Source organism: Glycine soja, chromosome 1 (assembly GCF_004193775.1).
Source record: "Glycine soja cultivar W05 chromosome 1, ASM419377v2, whole genome shotgun sequence".
Classification (NCBI taxonomy): Eukaryota; Viridiplantae; Streptophyta; class Magnoliopsida; order Fabales; family Fabaceae; genus Glycine; species Glycine soja.
In genome coordinates, this window is record NC_041002.1 from 10,752,311 (window position 1) to 10,777,094 (window position 24,784).

Sequence of the window (24,784 nt, forward strand, 5' to 3'; positions counted from 1 at the left end):
GTTTTCTGTTGATGTAGTACTTTGATTTTGGAACTTTGGGAGTTTTCATATTTTATTCAAGCTGAGGGCATGCTGAATAGTGAGTGGGGGTATGCTGGTTGCAGCATATCTATCTATAAATAAATAGATATTTTGATCCAAGATGCAGTTAATTAGAGATGCCAACAAGGTCTAACTATCATGTGCCATCCTATAGACAATGCTACCAGTGTGGAATGGATGAACTCCAGTGTTCTTAAGGAAACCATATGATGCACAAAACAAGTTCTAACTTTGCCTAAATGCTCCAACCAATTATGCATTGAAAGGATTAGTTGCTATCACCGGAGATGCAGTGCAGTGGCTTAGAGACAGTCTTGGCATCATTTCTAGTGCTTCAAAGATAGAGGAGATGGCATTACAGGTTGAATCCACTGGTGGGGTTTACTTTGTTCCTGCTTTTAATGGATTGTTTGCTCCATGGTGGCGTGAGGATGCTCGTAGCGTTTGTATTGGAATAACAAGGTTTACAAGCAAAGCTCACATTGCTCGAGCTACGCTCGAGAGCATGTGTTTCCAAGTGAAAGATGTCTTGGATTCAATGCATAAAGATTCAGGAGAAAGTGAATCTCGAAAGAATTTTTTGCTTAGAGTGGATGATGGGGCAGCTATAAACAACCTGCTGATGCAAATTTAGGTTTGGACTAATTTCATATTATTTTCTATGGATCTCTTTTTTTAATTTTGTTAATGATCATGTTACTTTTCCCCTGACAATAACATTCATTATATGATTTCTGGTTTGTTATTCTTCTTTACTGTTAATTGTTACTGAAGTGTTCATGTTCATAGGTTGATGCAAAACCTCTTTTACTTTTCACATAACTGATAAATTTTTGTTAATAATGTTCTACAAGCATATTTGGTGGGATGTCCAGCAATTAGACCTACTGACATAGAGACAACAACACTTGGAGCAGCCTATACTGTAGGATTAGCTATTGGGATTTGGAAAGAAGATTATCTTTTCAATACTAAGGACAAGTTGAAGAATGCTAATGTTTTCCGCCCCTTAATGACTGAGGAATTAAGGAAAAAGAAAGTGGCCTCTTGGTGCAAAGCTGTTAGTAAAACTTTCGACTTAGCGGATCTTTTTCTTTGATGGTCTTTTAAAAGTTCCTTTTTTTAATGTCTTTTATTTCTGGGTATACTGTTTTTTTAGCCTTTTAAAATGTAGGAAATAACTATGTGAACTCAAACAAATTTGACATTATGTTTCGGAGAAGAAAAAAAAGCACTAAATAAAATGGAAGAATTACATGAGTGGGAGTTTCTTATTGATTTTTTCAATATTGATCTACAAGAATACTGGTATAGAGTACTATCTTGCAAATAACCAGTGTTCTTATAGCCAGAAAAAAGGGGGAGGGGGTATAATTGTTCTCCATTTGAGACATGGATAGAAGACATTTATCTACCCCTTATGTGTGTGTGTGTGTGTGTGTGTGTGTGTGTGTGTGTGTGTGTGTGTGTGTGTGTGTGTATAGCAATGAACTTATGGTCAATTTTGGCCAGCACCATATAGCACTGCTCCTATCATCAGCTAAAGTATCCAGTACCACTACCAGGTAAGAAAATCAGTGTCCTTTGATTATAAACAAAGCTGACAAGTATGCAAATTGCAGATAAGTAAATACACAACATCTAAATTTATGATAGCTAATTGATACAAAAGAATACCATTGCTGCAAAATTGAGATTCTACTAATAAAATAAATCCTATGTTACAACTCTCATTCATTAATCAACTATTTTCTTCATCTTCCAGGTCTTAGACCAATTTGCGAGAGGTTAAAAAACTAAATGATAAACCCAATTAGTTTTGAAATTTATGAATATATATTGAGACTAGATTGAATTCTTTATATTTATTCTTATATATTTTGCAACAGAAATATTTTTTGTTTTTGTTCTATAATCTGATTTTTCATGCCTCAAAATTTTGATGCTTATGTAATTTTGAAATTAGAATTAGAATACAAAGGATTACTCATTATTATAATCCTCCAGGCACTTGCCTTCTGTTGAGAAGCTGTTCAGTTTGCTAATTGAGATTGACTTAATATTTACTTGGGAAACTTAGGCTAAAATTTTCTGTTTGGACATTTCTGTGATAGAAGCTTAGCAAGGCCACTTTGCGAATACTTCTTGCTACTCATTCTTGTTTTATAGATTTTAGATATGTGCAGGCCTATAAAAATTACTTTCTAAAACTTGCTGCAAGCTTAAACAAAATATGAACCTTCTCTCAATTAACCCTTTGTTCATTTAATTACTAAAATAGTTTACCATAGAACTATAGATCTGCCCAGAGAACAAGGCTCCCACCCACTAGGGTAGATATATGTAGTCTTACCCTCACAAGTGGGAAATTGTTTCCATGATTTCAACCTGTGACCTCCAGGTCACAAGGCAACAACCTGATTGTTGTTCCAAGACTCACTCTTATAGAAGTCCAAATTAAGAAGTTTGAAGTCTGAACATACCACATGATTGATGAAACAAAGGAACCAAAAGTACATAAATCCAAGGAACAAAGTTTAAGAGTTAAGACTTTTATGCAATTATGTAACAATAATCAATTTTAATATGTTTTATCATTAAAATTATAATTATTAATCCGATAAATTACATTCAATAATTAATTAATTCAAATTTTGCTAAAAAATTTTATCATACTGGCTCTCACATAAACCAATAGTTTCCTAAGAGGTTGAAGCCAAAAATCTTCAAGATACAACACAAGAATGTTTAATCTTTATAAAGATGTAGCAGTTCCAGAATCAAAGTCCAGCCTTTCTAATTGAAACATGTGCAACACAATGCCCACAAGAGAATTGCCAAAGCAGAAGCCATAGAACCCATTGCATAATACCACAAAGCCTAGAAAATCTTGACTTATTGAATGCCACAAGTGCATTGGTGGCACCCGAGAAGGCGAAGATTATGAATATTATGAAGGTGTGGAATGTTCTCGGGCGACCCTTGAAGACTATGGTGGGAACTGGATTGTTGTCTATGTACTCATAAGGAAGCTGAAGGAGGATGGTCATCACTGTGAAAAAAATCCCCAAGACACACTCTAGAAGGGTGTAGTGGGGAATTGAGGCTAAGGTGGTTAAATTGTTTTCTCTTCGAAAGTCATTGTTGTAAAGAAAGAAAGAATGCACTAGTGGCAGCAGGGGCTAGAGTAACATACAACAGGAAAAATGACAATCTATGGTTTGCTATAGTCTTAATCACTTCTGTGGTGGCCATAATGTATCAATTGTACTAGGATTTTATCAAGGACTGGGGATTTCTTAATCCAAAATCCATAAATCCATGGCTTAGAGATGATCTAATTCTAAAGAATAAAAGCATATACTATATGTCTATTTGATCGAGGCCGTACCCGAATCAAATAAACATGAAAATGCAGTAACTAGGAAGTGATCCTAGGTCGTTTCCCAACGAGCAGTGACAAGCCAAATGTTCATAATATACTTGCAGTAACAGTAACGATGGGGGGGGGGTTTGTTTGTTTTGTGATTAAAGAGCAGAACAAGTAAATTGGAATACAAAACTACTAATATTAAAAACGGGTTGTTTCCTCTGATTCAGAAGCCATTCTCTTATCCTGGGTTATGGAGAATTCGTCCCTAACAGTCAACCACTTAATCCAACCCTATTTCAATTTACTAAGCGAAAATCAACTTAGGGTTTTCAATACGTGATTAGGCACCACATACACCAGTTAGCCCTTCGTCCATTAAGCATGAACGCAAGTTAGGCTCAGAGGCAATTAATCAAACACGAAGCGTGCACTGATTAATATTCACGAATTTGGGATACTGGTGAAGGGAGAACTGCCATGAAACCACATTACAAGCGAAACCTCAAAGAGAGTTGGGCTTCGTCCTCAAAAGGAAACAACACCAGAAAATCTAGCCTTCCATGGATTCAAACAGAAAACGCAATTGAAACATGAAGTAGAAACGTAAATGAACGGAAATGTAAATGAACAGAAACGTAAACGAACAGAAATGTAAAATGGAACAGAAACATAAATGAGAGTAGAAGAAGAAGCAAGAACGAAATTGTAATTAGAAGCAGAAAACGTAAAATTGCATTACGAACTCAGAAGCATCAAAACAGAGAAACGAAAACCCTAAAACAAAGCTCTGAATAATGAATAGCATAACAGAATAGAATGCCCTGCACGAATCCCAAGGCAGCTATTTAAAAAGAGTCACTCAAAGTCACTGGGCCCTATTACAATACTCTGGCCCAAAACGAAATAAACACTGAACAACATAAAATAAAATTGCGAAATTTCCTAATTAGAAATTAACTAAGATAAGCGCTGCTTTATTTGCCCTCTTCAAGTCCACAACCAAAATCCGGATTAAGCCCAATGTTTCATTAATTCCTGAAATTAGATTAAAAACATCAAATTAGCTAAATGAGACCAAATAATAAAACTGCCTAATTAATTGACAATTAAGACCAATCAATAATTAAAATGGTGCAAAAAGGGTTTAGAAAATAGAAGAAAATGATGGCACATCAAAACCCCCCATACTTAGCCTTTTGCACTCCTGCGCAAAATGAAACAAAGAACAAAATCCAAGGATATCAGAGGGAGACAAACAAAAACATTCACATATTTCTCAATGAACATCAGGGAATGAAAGGAATGGGTAACATCTAACATAAGGAGATCCAAAAAGTCAAGACATTCATGAAAATCATCCAAGCAACCCAATCATGGCAAAATAGTTAATCAGCTCAAGAATGAAAAGTGATAAAGCCTCACAAGATATACACTCTATCTCTCAAGTGTCTAGGCTACTATTTACCCTCAAAGCACCCATGAAAGCAAACACCACATAAACTTGGCAAGATTCTAAAATTGACAATCAACCCATAAACACAAGCACATGAGGATCAAAAGGTCTTTTAAGGTTGTAATGGGGCCAAGGACAAGGTATGGAGAAATATGGAATAAGTGGCTAAATCCCAAAGGAATAGAGGAGCAAAGGGGAATAAGTGCATATTAAGAAAAAAAAATAAGAAAATAAAAAGAAGTAAAGATAAAAATTAAACATGAAGAGTAGAACCAAGAGTTTCATCATTCTTGTGCCATTTAAGATCTTATTCACTCAACTTTATTGCTTTTCTTTTTCATTTTTCGAATTTTTTTTTTGCTCTTTATCCTTTGAGAAACAACATTTCATTCAGCATGTCCAACATTTAACCAATATACAATGTACATCAAGTATGGCCCAAAATACATCATGAAGCATAGCCAACAAAACAAGTTGTCCAATGAAACAAAAACCCCCCACACTTATTCCCAAAACAATTCCAAAGCTCCAAAATTCCTTAAGGATATGGTAATATCATGGTTTTTCACTTAAGGCTTGTAGTGAGCTTCAAAACAAGGAAAGGGAAACAAGGCTCAAAAGGGCTATCAAAGGAATTAATTCAAGGTAAGTCCATTTGGCTAGAAGCTTATAAGAACAAAATTGCCTTAATCATTTCCAAATATGCATGTGAATTAGGACACATCAACAAGAATCAAGCCAAGGCTATTGTGCAAGCAATCAATGGGGCAAAACACACCAAATGATTATAATGATGGATGGCTCAAATTCTCACAAAGGTAAAATCATCACTTTCAAATTGAGCTTTCAAAACTATCATGACATGTAGAGAAGAATCAAGGATTTCAAGTCACAAAATGTCAAGAACTTTTATTTTCAAAACAATTACCCATTTCTTGAACATATCCTATAATTCAAAGAAAAACATGCAAAGTCGTACGTGCACACGAAATTGACCCAAAATATTAAACTGAAAATCCGACGAAACTAACAACATTAACAAATTAACACAACTAACAACTTAACAAAACCAACAAAACTAGCAAAACCAAAGAACACTCCCCCCCATACTTAAACAACACATTGTCCTCAATGTAGCACAATTAAAAGATTAAAAACCATCAAATCATCAAAGAGAATCGGACAAGTGTAATAAAAGCAAAGAAGGAGATAGGAAAAGAAAAACTCCCTAAGTCATGGTGGAGGAAGAGTAGGGTGGAGTAAGGAAGTCTCTTCCACCACTACGTCCACTAAAGAAGGGTTCGTGAGGAATGGCTTAAGTCGATGTCTGTTGACCTTGAAGCTCTTGTTTGTGGAGTCGCTTTTGATCTCAACTGTACCATAAGGAAAAACATTAGTAACAACAAAAGGACCAATCCACTTAGACCTCAACTTACCACTCATGAGTCCAAGCCTAGAATTATACAATAACACTTTTTGCCCAACCACGAAGTCTTTTTTAACTATCATGCTATCATGGAACTTCTTGGTCTTTTCTTTGTAGAACTTGGCATTCTCGTAGGCTTCTAGGCGGATTTCATCTAACTCACTCAGTTGCAACTTCCTTTCCTCGCCAGCTTGATCCATAGAGAAGTTGCAAGTCTTCACTGCCCAGTATGCTTTGTGCTCAATTTCCACTGGAAGATGACATGCCTTTCCAAAGACAACCCGATAAGGAGACATTCCTATGGGTGCTTTGTAGGCAGTCCGATGTGCCGAGAGAGCATCATCAAGCCTGGTACTCCAATCTTTCCTGCTTGGCTGCACAATCTTCTCTAGAATTCTCTTGATTTCCCTGTTAGAAATTTCTGCCTGTCCATTAGTCTGGGGGTGGTATGGTGTGGATACCCTGTGTACCACCCCGTACTTTTTAAGCAGGGCATGCATTGTCCTGTTGCAAAAATGGGTTCCTTGATCACTAACAATTGCTTTAGGTACTCCAAACCTGCAAAATAGATTAGACCTGACAAAGTCTGCGACAACTTTAGCATCATTAGTTCTAGTGGGCTTGGCTTCCACCCATTTTGAAACATAATCAACTGCAAGGAGAATGTAAACATAACCAAAAGAGACAGGAAAAGGACCCATGAAATCTATACCCCAGACATCAAACACCTCACAGAATAGCATAGGTTGCTGAGGCATTTGTTGTCGCCATGTAAGTGTATTTCCTGCTCTCTGACACTGCTCACAAGTGCTGCAGATCTTCCACGCATCTTTAAAGATGGTGGGCAATTAAAAACCACAATCAAGCACTTTGCGAGCTATCCTTTGAACACCAAGATGACCTCCCGGTGCGGAAGAATGACAGAATTGCAGGACTAAGTCAGTCTCATGATCTGGAATGCACCGTCTAATGACCTGATCACTGCACAATTTCCACAAGTAGGGGTCATCCCAAATAAAATGCTTAGCATCACTTTTAATCTTATCTTTTTGGGCTTTAGATGCTAAGGGAGGAAAAACAGAGGCAACTAAATAATTGACAATGTTAGCAAACCAGGGAGTAGAAAGAGAGTCAGAAATACTATACAATATATACAAATGATCATCCGGGAAATCATCCCGAATAGGTGAATCTGCATCAGAGACACGTTCGATCCGACTCAAATGATTAGCAACTAGATTTTGTGCTCCGCTCCTATCACGGATCTCCAAGTCAAACTCTTGGAGCCAGAGCATCCATCGGATCAACCTAGGTTTAGAATCAGCCTTCTTCAACAAGTACTTTAGAGCTGCATGGTCAGTATAAACAATAATGCGAGTACCAAGCAAATAAGATCGAAATTTTTCAAGAGCAAAAACTATGGTTAGAAGCTCTTTCTCAGTAGTAGTATAATTTGCTTAGGCAGCATCTAAAGTCCTAGAAGCATAATATATCACCCTGGGCAATTTATCAATTTTCTGAGCAAGGACAGCCCCCAATGCATAATTTGATGCATCACACATAAGCTCAAAAGGGGCTGTCCAATCGGGTGCCTGGATGATGGGGGTGGTAGTCAACGCTCTTTTGAGGCAATCAAAAGCCTCTTTGCATCTGTCATTAAAGTCAAACTCCACCTCCTTTTGCAACAAGTTGGACAGTGGAAGGGCTACTTTGCTAAAATCCCTTATAAAGCACCTGTAGAATCCTGCATGACCAAGAAAAGATCGCACCTCTCGCACACAAGAGGGGTAAGGCAATTGGGAAATAACAGAAATTTTTGTAGGATCTACTTCAATACCCTTATTGGAAATAATGTGGCCTAAAACTATACCTTGCTCAACCATAAAATGACATTTTTCAAAATTTAGAACAAGGTTAGTTTCAATGCATCTATTCAAAACTTTTTCCAAACTATTCAAACAACCATCAAAAGAGGATCCATATACAGTGAAATCATCCATAAACACCTCTATGCAATTTTCTAAGAAATCACTGAAAATACTAATCATGCACCGCTGGAAGGTACCAGGGGCATTGCTCAGGCCGAAAGGCATCCTCCTATAAGCAAAAGTGCCGAAGGGGCAGGTGAATGTGGTCTTTTCCGGATTCTCAGGAGCAATAGTAATTTGCATATAACCAGAAAAACCATCAAGGAAACAGTAGTGGGATTTACCTGCCAGGCGTTCAAGCATCTGGTCAATGAATGGCAGGGGAAAATGGTCCTTTTTGGTAACCTGGTTTAGCCTCCTATAGTCAATGCAGACACTCCAACTGTTCTGCACCCGAGTAGGAATCAGCTCCTCCTTCTCATTTCTGATCACTGTGAGGCCAGTCTTCTTCGGGACTACCTGGACGGGACTCACCCATTGGCTATCGGAGATAGGATAAATGATTCCAGCTTGCAAAAGCTTGGTTATCTCCTTCTTTACTACATCAAGAATCACCGGGTTGAGTCTTCTCTGTGGTTGTCTTACTGGTTTAGCTCCATCCTCTAAATTTATTCGATGCATACATGTGGATGGGCTAATACCAGGAATGTCCGCCAGGGTCCAACCTATAGCCTTCTTATGCTTCTTGAGAACTGACAACAACTTCTCCTCTTGCTCATCAGCAAGGGAGGCAGATATAATCACTGGAAAACTCTTGCTATCATCCAAGTAAGCGTATTTTAAATTTGATGGCAGAGGCTTCAATTCTGGTGTGGTCGGCTGGACAGTGGTAGAAGGAGATGGTTTCTCAGCCTTTACCTCATAAAGAAAGTAAGAGGTATGTGTACTTCCTGAAACATGGTTAGTCCTATCTGACTCTATAAAATCAATCTCAAGAGGTAAAACACCACCACCAGGCATGCAATCAATATCACTCTCAGATTCACTCTCAGCATCAAATTCAGACATATGATCAAGTACAATTTCAGACTCAATGCTTGAAGAGTGAGAGGCATGCAGATTAGAATAAAGATCAGTCATGTATTCATCAACAACATGGTCAATTATTTCAGCACGAAATACAGAAAGATCTTCAGATGGGTATTTCATAGCATCCAGAATATTAAAATGAACAGTTATGTCACCAAATTCCATAGACAGTGTGCCTACATAAACATCTATCTTAGTTCTAGCAGTTTTCATAAAGGGTCTGCCTAGAATGATGGGAACTGATCCTTGAGAAAATCCATCTTCCATATTCAAAATATAAAAATCAACAGGGAAAATCAGTTCACCAACTCTAACTAAGACATCTTCTATGAAACCAACAGGGTAGGCAACACTTCTATTAGCTAAATGAATTACCACATCAGTTGACTGCAAGGGGCCTAGAGATAGAGAATTAAAAATAGACAGAGGCATAACACTAACAGAAGCTCCTAAATCTAGCATGGCATTGTCAAACTTACTATTCCCTATGATACAAGGTATGCTGAATGTACCTGGATCTTTGCATTTTTCAGGAATTTGAGGAACAGATTTACCAATGAATGCGGAGACATTTCTGCCCATGCTAATTCGTTCACTTCCTTTAAGCTTCCGCTTATTAGTGCATAGCTCCTTCAAGAATTTGGCATATCTTGGAATTTGCTTTATTGCATCCAACAGAGGTATGTTTACCTCTACTTTTCTAAACGTTTTCAAGATCTCTTTCTCTGCCTCTTCCATTTTTTTGTTGGAAACTGCTCTTGGAGGGAATGGAAGAGGGGGAATGTGCTGCTTCTGCAAATCAGAATTACCTGTGGAAGAAGATTCACCTGCACAGAAATTGTTAGGTAAATTTTTGTCATCACCCTTTTCTGGAATAGAGTGAAGTTTGGCAGGTTCATTTGCAGATGAGGAAGGTGCTACGGGTTGAGGTCCTTGACACTGCTTTCCCGACCTCAATGAAATGACACTGACATTTTTGGGATTTTGGGCAGCTTGAGAAGGCAGCTTGTCAGAATTCTGGGACTGTTGTTGATTCAATTGGGTAGCTAATTGTCCCATCTGATTGGTTAAGCTCTGAATGGAGGCTCTGGTCTCTTGCTGAAACTGCATGTTCTGCATAGTCATTTGCCTCACAAGTTCTTCGAGGGAAGGTTGTGGAGGGGCCTCAACTGTTGGTTGTTTCTGGGGTTGTTGTTGTTGTTGGATTGGTGGAGGAATGTATGGTCTGCTTGGGCCAACAGCATTTTGGAAGGAAGGAGCAGGCTGCTGTTGTTGTTGCTGAGGGCTGGACCATCTGAGGTTAGGGTGATTCCTCCATCCAGGGTTGTATCTGTTGCTGGAAAGGTCATAATTGTTCTGCTGTGGTTGATTTTGCTGCTGAGGTTGAGGAGGTCTATTGTAAATATTTGCAGCATAAGCTTCAGGCTGCTCAATTGCTCCAGGTTGCTGCATGGAAGGGCAAAGGTCTGTATGGTGGTCAGCAGAGGAGCACAAACCATAAACCCTTGCAACAGGTACATATTTCTGATTCAAGGCCAGCTGGGTTACCAAGTTAACCAATGCATCCAGTTTGCCTTCAAGCTTCTTAGTTTCAGATGATGCAGATGGGTTTGTAGCTACCTCATGCACTCCTCTAATGACTATGGCATCATTTCTGGCGCTAAACTGCTGGGAGTTGGAAGCCATCTTCTCAATTAAATTTCTGGCTTCAGCAGGAGTCATGTCTCCAAGGGCTCCACCACTGGCAGCATCTATCATACTTCTCTCCATATTACTGAGTCCTTCATAAAAATATTGGAGAAGAAGCTGTTCTGAAATCTGATGGTGGGGGCAACTGGCACATAGTTTCTTAAATCTCTCCCAGTACTCATACAGGCTCTCTCCACTGAGTTGTCTAATACCTGAGATATCCTTCCTGATGGCTGTGGTCCTGGAAGCAGGGAAAATTTTTTCTAAGAATACTCTCTTAAGGTCATCCCAACTCGTGATGGACCTTGGAGCAAGGTAATACAGCCAGCCCTTTGCCACTCCCTCTAATGAATGAGGAAAAGCCTTCAGAAATATGTGATCCTCTTGGACATCTGGGGGTTTCATGGTGGAGCGGACAATGTGAAATTCTTTCAAATGTTTGTGCGGGTCTTCACCTGCAAGGCCATGAAACTTTGGAAGCAAATGAATCAGTCCAGTTTTAAGAACATATGGGACATCCTCATCAGGGTATTGGATGCACAAGTTTTCGTAGGTGAAATCAGGTGCAGCCATTTCCCTTAGAGTCCTCTCATGGGGTGGAGGTTGTGCCATGTTCTCAAAATGTGCAAAATCAGAATGCTCAGAATCAGAATGCTCAAAATTATAATGCTCAAGATCAGGATGTTCAAAATCACCAATAACAGAATGCACAGATTCACCAGTAATGGAATGCTCAGAATGATCAAAAGGTATAAAATGATGCCTAACTAATCTATGAAATGTCCTATCTATCTCAGGATCAAAGGGTTGTAAGTCAGATGGATTGCCTCTAGTCATACACTACATTCAGCATGCACACAACTAGTTGCCTTGTCATGTAAATAAAGGTGTAGGTTTGAACTACAGCTACCCTCAAATGATATCCAAATGACTTGAAATTTTGTGAGCAACCTTATAAAATGATGAGAAGATAGCACACAAAATTTCAGACAAAAATTCAAAGTCTAACTATGAAAGCTAAAAATGGTAAGTTAAGAAAAATAAGTGAATAAAACTTGAAAAATAAAAAACTTTTGACAGAATCTCTTTTTTTGGACGATGGAGACCTCAGCCGGCCTATGGCTGGGCTGCCACGGCGTAGGAAATTTTTTTCTACCCCAAATGCATATATAATAATTGCGATTCTGATAACCGGAGCAAAAGTTATGGCCGTTTGAAGTTTTGACAAACACAAAATTTGCTAGTTTTTTGGAACTTTCAAATCTGACCAAACTAAAGGCTCTAGCTATTTTTCCCACAAAATATGGATTAAAAGAAGTTACCACAAAAAAATTCAGCCAAAATTAACAACCCTAGCTACTAAAACAAAAAATCTCAAATAATTCAGCATGGGTGGTCGCTAAAATCCGTCTCTAATTGATTTCTACTACTACTCTGTTTTTGCCGCAAGCTGATTTCTACTACTACTCTGTTTTCAAGCACAATCTTCACAGCAAAACACACAAGACTGAAACAGGGGAAACGCTTAATGGGAAAACTGAAACAGAACACACATTAAACAAAATACCAGGACACTAAACAACACTAACACACATACTAACACAATACTAACAATTAAACATAAAACACGAAAGGATTAAACACACAACACTAGCTATCTATTATGAACCTTTGGACACTGCTCCCCGGCAACGGCGCCAAATTTGATCGAGGCCGTACCCGAATCAAATAAACATGAAAATGCAGTAACTAGGAAGTGATCCAAGGTCATTTCCCAACGAGCAGTGACAAGCCAAATGTTCATAATATACTTGCAGTAACAGTAACGATGGGGGGGGGGGGTTTGTTTGTTTTGTGATTAAAGAGCAGAACAAGTAAACTGGAATACGAAACTACTAATATTAAAAACGGGTTGTTTCCTCTGATTCAGAAGCCATTCTCTTATCCTGGGTTATGGAGAATTCGTCCCTAACAGTCAACCACTTAATCCAACCCTATTTCAATTTACTAAGCGAAAATCAACTTAGGGTTTTCAATACGTGATTAGGCACCACATACACCAGTTAGCCCTTCGTCCATTAAGCATGAACGCAAGTTAGGCTCAGAGGCAATTAATCAAACACGAAGCGTGCACTGATTAATATTCACGAATTTGGGATACTGGTGAAAGGAGAACTGCCACGAAACCACATTACAAGCGAAACCTCAAAGAGAGTTGGGCTTCGTCCTCAAAATGAAACAACACCAGAAAATCTATCCTTCCATGGATTCAAACAGAAAACGCAATTGAAACATGAAGTAGAAACGTAAATGAACGGAAATGTAAATGAACAGAAACGTAAACGAACAGAAATGTAAAATGGAACAGAAACGTAAATGAGAGTAGAAGAAGAAGCAAGAACGAAATTGTAATTAGAAGCAGAAAAGGTAAAATTGCATTACGAACTCAGAAGCATCAAAACAGAGAAACGAAAACCCTAAAACAAAGCTCTGAATAATGAATAGCATAACAGAATAGAATGCCTTGCACGAATCCCAAGGCAGCTATTTAAAAAGAGTCACTCAAAGTCACTGGGCCCTATTACAATACTCTGGCCCAAAACGAAATAAACACTGAACAACATAAAATAAAATTGCGAAATTTCCTAATTAGAAATTAACTAAGATAAGCGCTGCTTTATTTGCCCTCTTCAAGTCCACAACCAAAATCCGGATTAAGCCCAATGTTTCATTAATTCCTGAAATTAGATTAAAAACATCAAATTAGCTAAATGAGCCCAAATAATAAAACTGCCTAATTAATTGACAATTAAGACCAATCAATAATTAAAATGGTGCAAAAAGGGTTTAGAAAATAGAAGAAAATGATGGCACATCAAAACCCCCCATACTTAGCCTTTTGCACTCCTGGGCAAAATGAAACAAAGAACAAAATCCAAGGATATCAGAGGGAGACAAACAAAAACATTCACATATTTCTCAATGAACATCAGGGAATGAAAGGAATGGGTAACATCTAACATAAGGAGATCCAAAAAGTCAAGACATTCATGAAAATCATCCAAGCAACCCAATCATGGCAAAATAGTTAATCAGCTCAAGAATGAAAAGTGATAAAGCCTCACAAGATATACACTCTATCTCTCAAGTGTCTAGGCTACTATTTACCCTCAAAGCACCCATGAAAGCAAACACCACATAAACTTGGCAAGATTCTAAAATTGACAATCAACCCATAAACACAAGCACATGAGGATCAAAAGGTCTTTTAAGGTTGTAATGGGGCCAAGGACAAGGTATGGAGAAATATGGAATAAGTGGCTAAATCCCAAAGGAATAGAGGAGCAAAGGGGAATAAGTGCATATTAAGAAAAAAAAATAAGAAAATAAAAAGAAGTAAAGATAAAAATTAAACATGAAGAGTAGAACCAAGAGTTTCATCATCCTTGTGCCATTTAAGATCTTATTCACTCAACTTTATTGCTTTTCTTTTTCATTTTTCGAATTTTTTTTTTTTTTTACTCTTTAGCCTTTGAGAAACAACATTTCATTCAGCATGTCCAACATTTAACCAATATACAATGTACATCAAGTATGGCCCAAAGTACATCATGAAGCATAGCCAACAAAACAAGTTGTCCAATGAAACAAAAACCCCCCACACTTATTCCCAAAACAATTCCAAAGCTCCAAAATTCCTTAAGGATATGGTAATATCATGGTTTTTCACTTAAGGCTTGTAGTGAGCTTCAAAACAAGGAAAGCGAAACAAGGCTCAAAAGGGCTATCAAAGGAATTAATTCAAGGTAAGTCCATTTGGCTAGAAGCTTATAAGAACAAAATTGCCTTAATCATTTCAAAATATGCATGTGAATTAGGACACATCAACAAGAATCAAGCCAAGGCTATTGTGCAAGCAATCAATGGGGAAAAACACACCAAATGATTATAATGATGGATGGCTCAAATTCTCACAAAGGTAAAATCATCACTTTCAAATTGAGCTTTCAAAACTATCATGACATGTAGAGAAGAATCAAGGATTTCAAGTCACAAAATGTCAAGAACTTTTATTTTCAAAACAATTACCCATTTCTTGAACATATCCTATAATTCAAAGAAAAACATGCAAAGTCGTATGTGCACACGAAATTGACCCAAAATATTAAACTGAAAATCCGACGAAACTAACAACATTAACAAATTAACACAACTAACAACTTAACAAAACAAACAAAACTAGCAAAACCAAAGAACACTCCCCCCCCATACTTAAACAACACATTGTCCTCAATGTAGCACAATTAAAAGATTAAAAACCATTAAATCATCAAAGAGAATCGGACAAGTGTAATAAAAGCAAAGAAGGAGATAGGAAAAGAAAAACTCCCTAAGTCATGGTGGAGGAAGAGTAGGGTGGAGTAAGGAAGTCTCTTCCACCACTACGTCCACTAAAGAAGGGTTCGTGAGGAATGGCTTAAGTCGATGTCTGTTGACCTTGAAGCTCTTGTTTGTGGAGTCGCTTTTGATCTCAACTGTACCATAAGGAAAAACATTAGTAACAACAAAAGGACCAATCCACTTAGACCTCAACTTACCACTCATGAGTCCAAGCCTAGAATTATACAATAACACTTTTTGCCCAACCACGAAGTCTTTTTTAACTATCATGCTATCATGGAACTTCTTGGTCTTTTCTTTGTAGAACTTGGCATTCTCGTAGGCTTCTAGGCGGATTTCATCTAACTCACTCAGTTGCAACTTCCTTTCCTCGCCAGCTTGATCCATAGAGAAGTTGCAAGTCTTCACTGCCCAGTATGCTTTGTGCTCAATTTCCACTGGAAGATGACATGCCTTTCCAAATACAACCCGATAAGGAGACATTCCTATGGGTGCTTTGTAGGCAGTCCGATGTGCCTAGAGAGCATCATCAAGCCTGGTACTCCAATCTTTCCTGCTTGGCTGCACAATCTTCTCTAGAATTCTCTTGATTTCCCTGTTAGAAATTTCTGCCTGTCCATTAGTCTGGGGGTGGTATGGTGTGGATACCCTGTGTACCACCCCGTACTTTTTAAGCAGGGCATGCATTGTCCTGTTGCAAAAATGGGTTCCTTGATCACTAACAATTGCTTTAGGCACTCCAAACCTGCAAAACAGATTAGACCTGACAAAGTCTGCGACAACTTTAGCATCATTAGTTCTAGTGGGCTTGGCTTCCACCCATTTTGAAACATAATCAACTGCAAGGAGAATGTAAACACAACCAAAAGAGACAGGAAAAGGACCCATGAAATCTATACCCCAGACATCAAACACCTCACAGAATGGCATAGGTTGCTGAGGCATTTGTTGTCGCCATGTAAGTTTATTTCCTGCTCTCTGACACTGCTCACAAGTGCTGCAGATCTTCCACGCATCTTTAAAGATGGTGGGCCAATAAAAACCACAATCAAGCACTTTGCGAGCTGTCCTTTGAACACCAAGATGACCTCCCGGTGCGGAAGAATGACAGAACTACAGGACTGAGTCAGTCTCATGATCTGGAATGCACCGTCTAATGACCTGATCACTGCACAATTTCCACAAGTAGGGGTCATCCCAAATAAAATGCTTAGCATCACTTTTAATCTTATCTTTTTGGGCCTTAGATGCTAAGGGAGGAAAAACAGAGGCAACTAAATAATTGACAATGTTAGCAAACCAGGGAGTAGAAAGAGAGTCAGAAATACTATACAATATATACAAATGATCATCCAGGAAATCATCCCGAATAGGTGAATCTGCATCAGAGACACGTTCGATCCGACTCAAATGATCAGCAACTAGATTTTGTGCTCCGCTCCTATCACGGATCTCCAAGTCAAACTCTTGGAGCCAGAGCATCCATCGAATCAACCTAGGCTTAGAATCAGCCTTCTTCAACAAGTACTTTAGAGCTGCATGGTCAGTATAAACAATAATGCGAGTACCAAGCAAATAAGATCGAAATTTTTCAAGAGCAAAAACTATGGCTAGAAGCTCTTTCTCAGTAGTAGTATAATTTGCTTAGGCAGCATCTAAAGTCCTAGAAGCATAATATATCACCCTGGGCAATTTATCAATTTTCTGAGCAAGGACAGCCCCCAATGCATAATTTGATGCATCACACATAAGCTCAAAAGGGGCTGTCCAATCGGGTGCCTGGATGATGGGGGTGGTAGTCAACGCTCTTTTGAGGCAATCAAAAGCCTCTTTGCATCTGTCATTAAAGTCAAACTCCACCTCCTTTTGCAACAAGTTGGACAGTGGAAGGGCTACTTTGCTAAAATCCCTTATAAAGCACCTGTAGAATCCTGCATGACCAAGAAAAGATCGCACCTCTCGCACACAAGAGGGGTAAGGCAATTGTGAAATAACAAAAATTTTTGCAGGATCTACTTCAATACCCTTATTGGAAATAATGTGGCCTAAAAATATACCTTGCTCAACCATAAAATGACATTTTTCAAAATTTAGAACAAGGTTAGTTTCAATGCATCTATTCAAAACTTTTTCCAAACTATTCAAACAACCATCAAAAGAGGATCCATATACAGTGAAATCATCCATAAACACCTCTATGCAATTTTCTAAGAAATCACTGAAAATACTAATCATGCACCGCTGGAAGGTACCAGGGGCATTGCACAGGCCGAAAGGCATCCTCCTATAAGCAAAAGTGCCGAAGGGGCAGGTGAATGTGGTCTTTTCCTGATCCTCGGGAGCAATAGTAATTTGCATATAACCAGAAAAACCATCAAGGAAACAGTAGTGGGATTTACCTGCCAGGCGTTCAAGCATCTGGTCAATGAATGGCAGGGGAAAATGGTCCTTTTTGGTAACCTGGTTCAGCCCCCTATAATCAATGCAGACTCTCCAACTGTTCTGCACCCGAGTAGGAATCAACTCCTCCTTCTCATTTCTGATCACTGTGAGGCCAGTCTTCTTCGGGACTACCTGGACGGGACTCACCCATTGGCTATCGGAGATAGGATAAATGATTCCAGCTTGCAAAAGCTTGGTTATCTCCTTCTTTACTACATCAAGAATCACCAGGTTGAGTCTTCTCTGTGGTTGTCTTACTGGTTTAGCTCCATCCTCTAAATTTATTCGATGCATACATGTGGATGGGCTAATACCAGGAATGTCCACCAGGGTCCAACCTATAGCCTTCTTATGCTTCTTGAGAACTGACAACAACTTCTCCTCTTGCTCATCAGCAAGGGAGGCAGATATAATCACTGGAAAACTCTTGCTATCATCCAAGTAAGCGTATTTTAAATTTGATGGCAGAGGCTTCAATTCTGGTGTGGTCGGCTGGACAGTGGTAGAAGGAGATGGTTTCTCAGCCTTTACCTCATAAAGAAAGTTAGAGGTATGTGTACTTCCTGAAACATGGTTAGTCCTATCTGACTCTATAAAATCAATCTCAAGAGGTAAAACACCACCACCAGGCATGCAATCAATATCACTCTCAGATTCACTCTCAGCATCAAATTCAGACATATGATCAAGTACAATTTCAGACTCAATGCATGAAGAGTGAGAGGCATGCAGATTAGAATAAAGATCAGTCATGTATTCATCAACAACATGGTCAATTATTTCAGCACGAAATACAGAAAGATCTTCAGATGGGTATTTCATAGCATCCAGAATATTAAAATGAACAGTTATATCACCAAATTCCATAGATAGTGTGCCTGCATAAACATCTATCTTAGTTCTAGCAGTTTTCATAAAGGGTCTGCCTAGAATGATGGGAACTGATCCTTGAGAAAATCCATCTTCCATATTCAAAATATAAAAATCAACAGGGAAAATCAGTTCACCAACTCTAACTAAGACATCTTCTATGAAACCAACAGGGTAGGCAACACTTCTATTAGCTAAATGAATTACCACATCAGTTGACTGCAAGGGGCCTAGAGATAGAGAATTAAAAATAGACAGAGGCATAACACTAACAGAAGCTCCTAAGTCTAGCATGGCATTGTCAAACTTACTATTCCCTATGATACAAGGTATGCTGAATGTACCTGGATCTTTGCATTTTTCAGGAATTTGAGGAACAGATTTACCAATCAATGCGGAGACATTTCTGCCCATGCTAATTCGTTCACTTCCTTTAAGCTTCCGCTTATTAGTGCACAGCTCCTTCAAGAATTTGGCATATCTTGGAATTTGCTTTATTGCATCCAACAGAGGTATGTTTACCTCTACTTTTCTAAACGTTTCCAAGATCTCTTTCTCTGCCTCTTTCATTTTTTTGTTGGAAACTGCTCTTGGAGGGAATGGAAGAGGGGGAATGTGCTGCTTCTGCAAATCAGAATTACCTGTGGAAGAAGATTCACCTGCACAGAAATTGTTAGGTAAATTTTTGTCATCACCTTTTTCTGGAATATAGTGAAGTTTGGCAGGTTCATTTGCATATGAGGAAGGTGCTACGGGTTGAGGTCCTTGACACTGCTTTCCCGACCTCAATGAAATGGCACTGACATTTTTGGGATTTTGGGCAGCTTGAGAAGGCAGCTTGTCAGAATTCTGGGACTGTTGTTGATTCAATTGGGTTGCTAATTAACCCATCTAATTGGTTAAGCTCTGAATGGAGGCTCTGGTCTCTTGCTGAAACTGCATGTTCTGCATAGTCATTTGCCTCACAAGTTCTTCGAGGGAAGGTTGTGGAGGGGCCTCAACTATTGGCTGTTTCTGGGGTTGTTGTTGTTGTTGGATTGGTGGAGGAATGTATGGTCTGCTTGGGCCAGCAGCATTTTGGAAGGAAGGAGCAGGCTGCTGTTGTTGTTGCTGAGGGCTGGACCATCTGAGGTTAGGGTGATTCCTCCATCCAGGGTTGTATCTGTTGCTGGAAAGGTCATAATTGTTCTGCTGTGGTTGATTTTGCTGCTGAGGTTGAGGAGGTCTATTGTAAATATTTGCAGCATAAGCTTCAGGCTGCTCAATTGCTCCAGGTTGCTGCATGGAAGGGCAAAGGTCTGTATGGTGGTCAGCAGAGGAGCACAAACCACAAACCCTTGCAACAGGTACAAATTTCTGATTCAAGGCCAGCTGGGTTACCAAGTTAACCAATGCATCCAGTTTGCCTTCAAGCTTCTTAGTTTCAGATGATGCAGATGGGTTTGTAGCTACCTCATGCACTCCTCTAATGACTATGGCATCATTTCTGGTGCTAAACTACTGGGAGATGGAAGCCATCTTCTCAATTAAATTTCTGGCTTCAGCAGGAGTCATGTCTCCAAGGGCTCCACCACTGGCAGCATCTATCATACTTCTCTCCATATTACTGAGTCCTTCATAAAAATATTGGAGAAGAAGCTGTTCTGAAATTTGATGGTGGGGGCAATTGGCACATAGTTTCTTAAATCTCTCCCAGTACTCATACAGGCTCTCTCCACTGAGTTGTCAAATACCTAAGATATCCTTCCTGATGGCTGTTGTCCTGGAAGCAGGGAAAATTTTTTCTAAGAATACTCTCTTAAGGTCATCCCAACTCGTGATGGACCTTGGAGCAAGGTAATACAACCAGTCCTTTGCCACTCCCTCTAATGAATGAGGAAAAGCCTTTAGAAATATGTGATCCTCTTGGGCATCTGGGGGTTTCATGGTGGAGCAGACAATGTGAAATTCTTTCAAATGTTTGTGCGGGTCTTCACCTGCAAGGCCATGAAACTTTGGAAGCAAATGAATCAGTCCAGTTTTAAGAACATATGGGACATCCTCATCAGGGTATTGGATGCACAAGTTTTCGTAGGTGAAATCAGGTGCAACCATTTCCCTTAGAGTCCTCTCATGGGGTGGAGGTTGTGCCATGTTCTCAAAATGTGCAAAATCAGAATGCTCAAAATTATAATGCTCAAGATCAGGATGTTCAAAATCACCAATAACAGAATGCACAGATTCACCAGTAATGGAATGCTCAGAATGATCAAAAGGTATAAAATGATGCCTAACTAATCTATGAAATGTCCTATCTATCTCAGGATCAAAGGGTTGTAAGTCAGATGGATTGCCTCTAGTCATACACTACATTCAGCATGCACACAACTAGTTGTCGTGTCATGTAAATAAAGGTGTAGGTTTGAACTACAGCTACCCTCAAATGATATCCAAATGACTTGAAATTTTGTGAGCAACCTTATAAAATGATGAGAAGATAGCACACAAAATTTCAGACAAAAATTCAAAGTCTAACTATGAAAGCTAAAAATGGTAAGTTAAGAAAAATAAGTGAATAAAACTTGAAAAATAAAAAACTTTTGACAGAATCTCTTTTTTTGGATGATGGAGACCTCAGCCGGCCTATGGCTGGGCTGCCACGGCGTAGGAAATTTTTTTCTACCCCAAATGCATATATAATAATTGCGATTCTGATAACCGGAGCAAAAGTTATGGCCGTTTGAAGTTTTGACAAACACAAAATTTGCTAGTTTTTTGGAACTTTCAAATCTGACCAAACTAAAGGCTCTAGCTATTTTCCCCACAAAATATGGATTAAAAGAAGTTACCACAAAAAAATTCAGCCAAAAATAACAACCCTAGCTACTAAAACAAAAAATCTCAAATAATTCAGCATGGGTGGTCGCTAAAATCCGTCTCTAATTGATTTCTACTACTACTCTGTTTTTGCCGCAAGCTGATTTCTACTACTACTCTCTTTTCAAGCACAATCTTCACAGCAAAACACACAAGACTGAAACAGGGGAAACGCTTAATGGGAAAACTGAAACAGAACACACATTAAACAAAATACCAGGACACTAAACAACACTAACACACATACTAACACAATACTAACAATTAAACATAAAACACGAAAGGATTAAACACACAACACTAGCTATCTATTATGAACCTTTGGACACTGCTCCCCGGCAACGGCACCAAATTTGATCGAGGCCGTACCCGAATCAAATAAACATGAAAATGCAGTAACTAGGAAGTGATCCTAGGTCGTTTCCCAACGAGCAGTGACAAGCCAAATGTTCATAATATACTTGCAGTAACAGTGACAACCCTATTTCAATTTACTAAGCGAAAATCAACTTAGGGTTTTCAATACGTGATTAGGCACCACATACACCAGTTAGCCCTTCGTCCATTAAGCATGAACGCAAGTTAGGCTCAGAGGCAATTAATCAAACACGAAGCGTGCACTGATTAATATTCACGAATTTGGGATACTGGTGAAGGGAGAACTGCCACGAAACCACATTACAAGCGAAACCTCAAAGAGAGTTGGGCTTCGTCCTCAAAAGGAAACAACACCAGAAAATCTAGCCTTCCATGGATTCAAACAGAAAACGCAATTGAAACATGAAGTAGAAACGTAAATGAACAGAAATGTAAATGAACAGAAACGTAAACGAACAGAAATGTAAAATGGAACAGAAACGTAAATGAGAGTAGAAGAAGAAGCAAGAACGAAATTGTAATTAGAAGCAGAAAACGTAAAATTGCATTACGAACTCAGAAGCATCAAAACAGAAAAACGAAAACCCTAAAACAAAGCTCTGAATAATGAATAGCATAACAGAATAGAATGCCCTGCACGAATCCCAAGGCAGCTATTTAAAAAGAGTCACTCAAAGTCACTGGGCCCTATTACAATACTCTGGCCCAAAACGAAATAAACACTGAACAACATAAAATAAAATTGCGAAATTTCCTAATTAGAAATTAACTAAGATAAGCGCTGCTTTATTTGCCCTCTTCAAGTCCACAACCAAAATCCGGATTAAGCCCAATGTTTCATTAATTCCTGAAATTAGATTAAAAACATCAAATTAGCTAAATGAGCCCAAATAATAAAACTGCCTAATTAATTGACAATTAAGACCAATCAATAATTAAAATGGTGCAAAAAGGGTTTAGAAAATAGAAGAAAATGATGGCACATCACTATTGTAAGTTTTCTTTACCTCCTGATCTGAATGTCACAATCATAAGCTTTTTATATAACGAAATGATTTTGGACTGTAGGTCTTAAATATTGTCTTAAGAGTGACATGGGTGGAGACTGTCATGCACTTCAAAGTAGGGCCTGTTCATTCACAACTACTAGACTTTTTATTAGCTACACTTGAGGTTATTCGGAGAGGGCATTGGAATTTCTACAGGTATATTTTATCATATTTTGAAGAGATGATTGAATTTTTTATCCTTTAGAATCTCCTTCTTGAATTAATCTAGACTTCAAAATGCCTATCTCATCCAATGTAACACAAACTATTTCACTATTTGTGTTTACCAATAAGCAAGTCCTATTAAAACCACATACTTTTATGTACTGGCCTGTTAAAACTCAATGTTTCTAATATACTCCTCACATGAAAATCATGAGTTTAAAGCATGGGCACAACACATGCCTACGTAAACTTTGGGTCAAAACAATAATGTCACTACACTACTCACTAGAATCTAGGGTGACAATGAAAGAGCTCTAAGTCATAATAATTTTAGTTAGCACATTCTTCATACTCATTATTTATATATTACTATGAATTAATAATACTTATTATTTCCATTTGCCTTCCTCCGAAAGATTACACCAGCTATAAATTGCATGCACAATTTCTTAAAACCAAAAAGTAAACTGCACAAAACTTGAAAACATGGGCATTGCTAGTCTAAAAATGAACATAAATAATGGTGCAGCAGTTCCTAAACTAAAATTAGTCAATAATCATGTTAAGAAAAATTCAAAATAGCACAACCGAAGGAATTATTATAATAAATAAAAAATCCTAAATCTTAACCTGTTAGATCATGAAATATTTTCTTAATGTTACAAAGCTTTTCAACTAATAAAAAAATCCTCAAAATGAAGAGTCACATCTGTTGATGTGTAATCGATTACACCTTTATGGTAATCAATTACCAGTGACTGTTTTCGAAAAATTCATTTCCAAAAGTCACATTTCTTCAAGTGACTTGTTTATGAAGATTCTTTCAAAAGTCATATCTTTTTAAGTGATTAGTTTTAAAGGAATTGCCAAGAGTTACAAGTTTTGACTTGAGTCATCAAGAAACTATATATATGTGACCTTGGCATGAAACATTTTAACAATCTCATTCAGATCTATCATCTCTTTCAACCATTCTATCTTTCAATCTATCTTTCAATATCTTCTTTCATTTCTTTCAGAACTTTCTTATTTCATCTTCTCTTCATCTTTCTAAAAGTTTTTGTTCAAAACTTTTTCTTCCAAGAAAAGTTCTTTGTTCAAAAACTTGTGCTATTCATCTTTTTCATTCCTTTCTCCCTTTGCCAAAAAGAATTCGCCAAAGACTAACCGCCTGAATTCTTTTTGTGTCTCTCTTCTCCCTTTTCCCAAAGAACGAAGGACTAACCGCCTGAATTCTTTTGTGTCTCCCTTCTCCCTTGTCAAAGAATTCAAAACGACACAGTCTAAGAATTCTTTTGATTCTTCCCTTTCCCATAAACAAAAGATTTCAAAGGACTAACCGCCTGAGAATTCTTTTGTTTCCCCATTCACAAAGTTTCAAAGGACTAACCGCCTGAGAAATTTGTCTTAACACATTAGAGGGTACATCCTTTGTTGTACAAGTAGATGTACATCTACTTGGGTTGTTGATTGAGAACAAGAAAGGGTACATCTCTTGTGGATCAGTTCTAGTGGAAGGTACATCCACTAGGTTGTTCAAAGATAACATGGAAAGGTACATCCCTTGTGGATCTTTGCTTGTAAAAGGATTTTTACAAGGTTGAAAAGAAATCTCAAAGACCGCAGGTCGCTTGGGGATTGGATGTAGGCACGGGTTGTTGTCGAACCAGTATAAAACGCTTG

General features: G+C 38.3%; 2 non-coding genes across 2 annotated transcripts; both read left to right on the forward strand.

The window, feature by feature from the left end:
- The first annotated feature begins 11,067 nt into the window (after window positions 1-11,067).
- Window positions 11,068-11,174, forward strand: LOC114368382. The gene has a single exon (XR_003657331.1). It is a non-coding gene; the product is annotated as a small nucleolar RNA R71 (small nucleolar RNA).
- Window positions 11,175-20,301: 9,127 nt separating this feature from the next.
- Window positions 20,302-20,408, forward strand: LOC114368650. Its single transcript, XR_003657378.1, has one exon. It is a non-coding gene; the product is annotated as a small nucleolar RNA R71 (small nucleolar RNA).
- The last annotated feature ends 4,376 nt before the right edge of the window (window positions 20,409-24,784 follow it).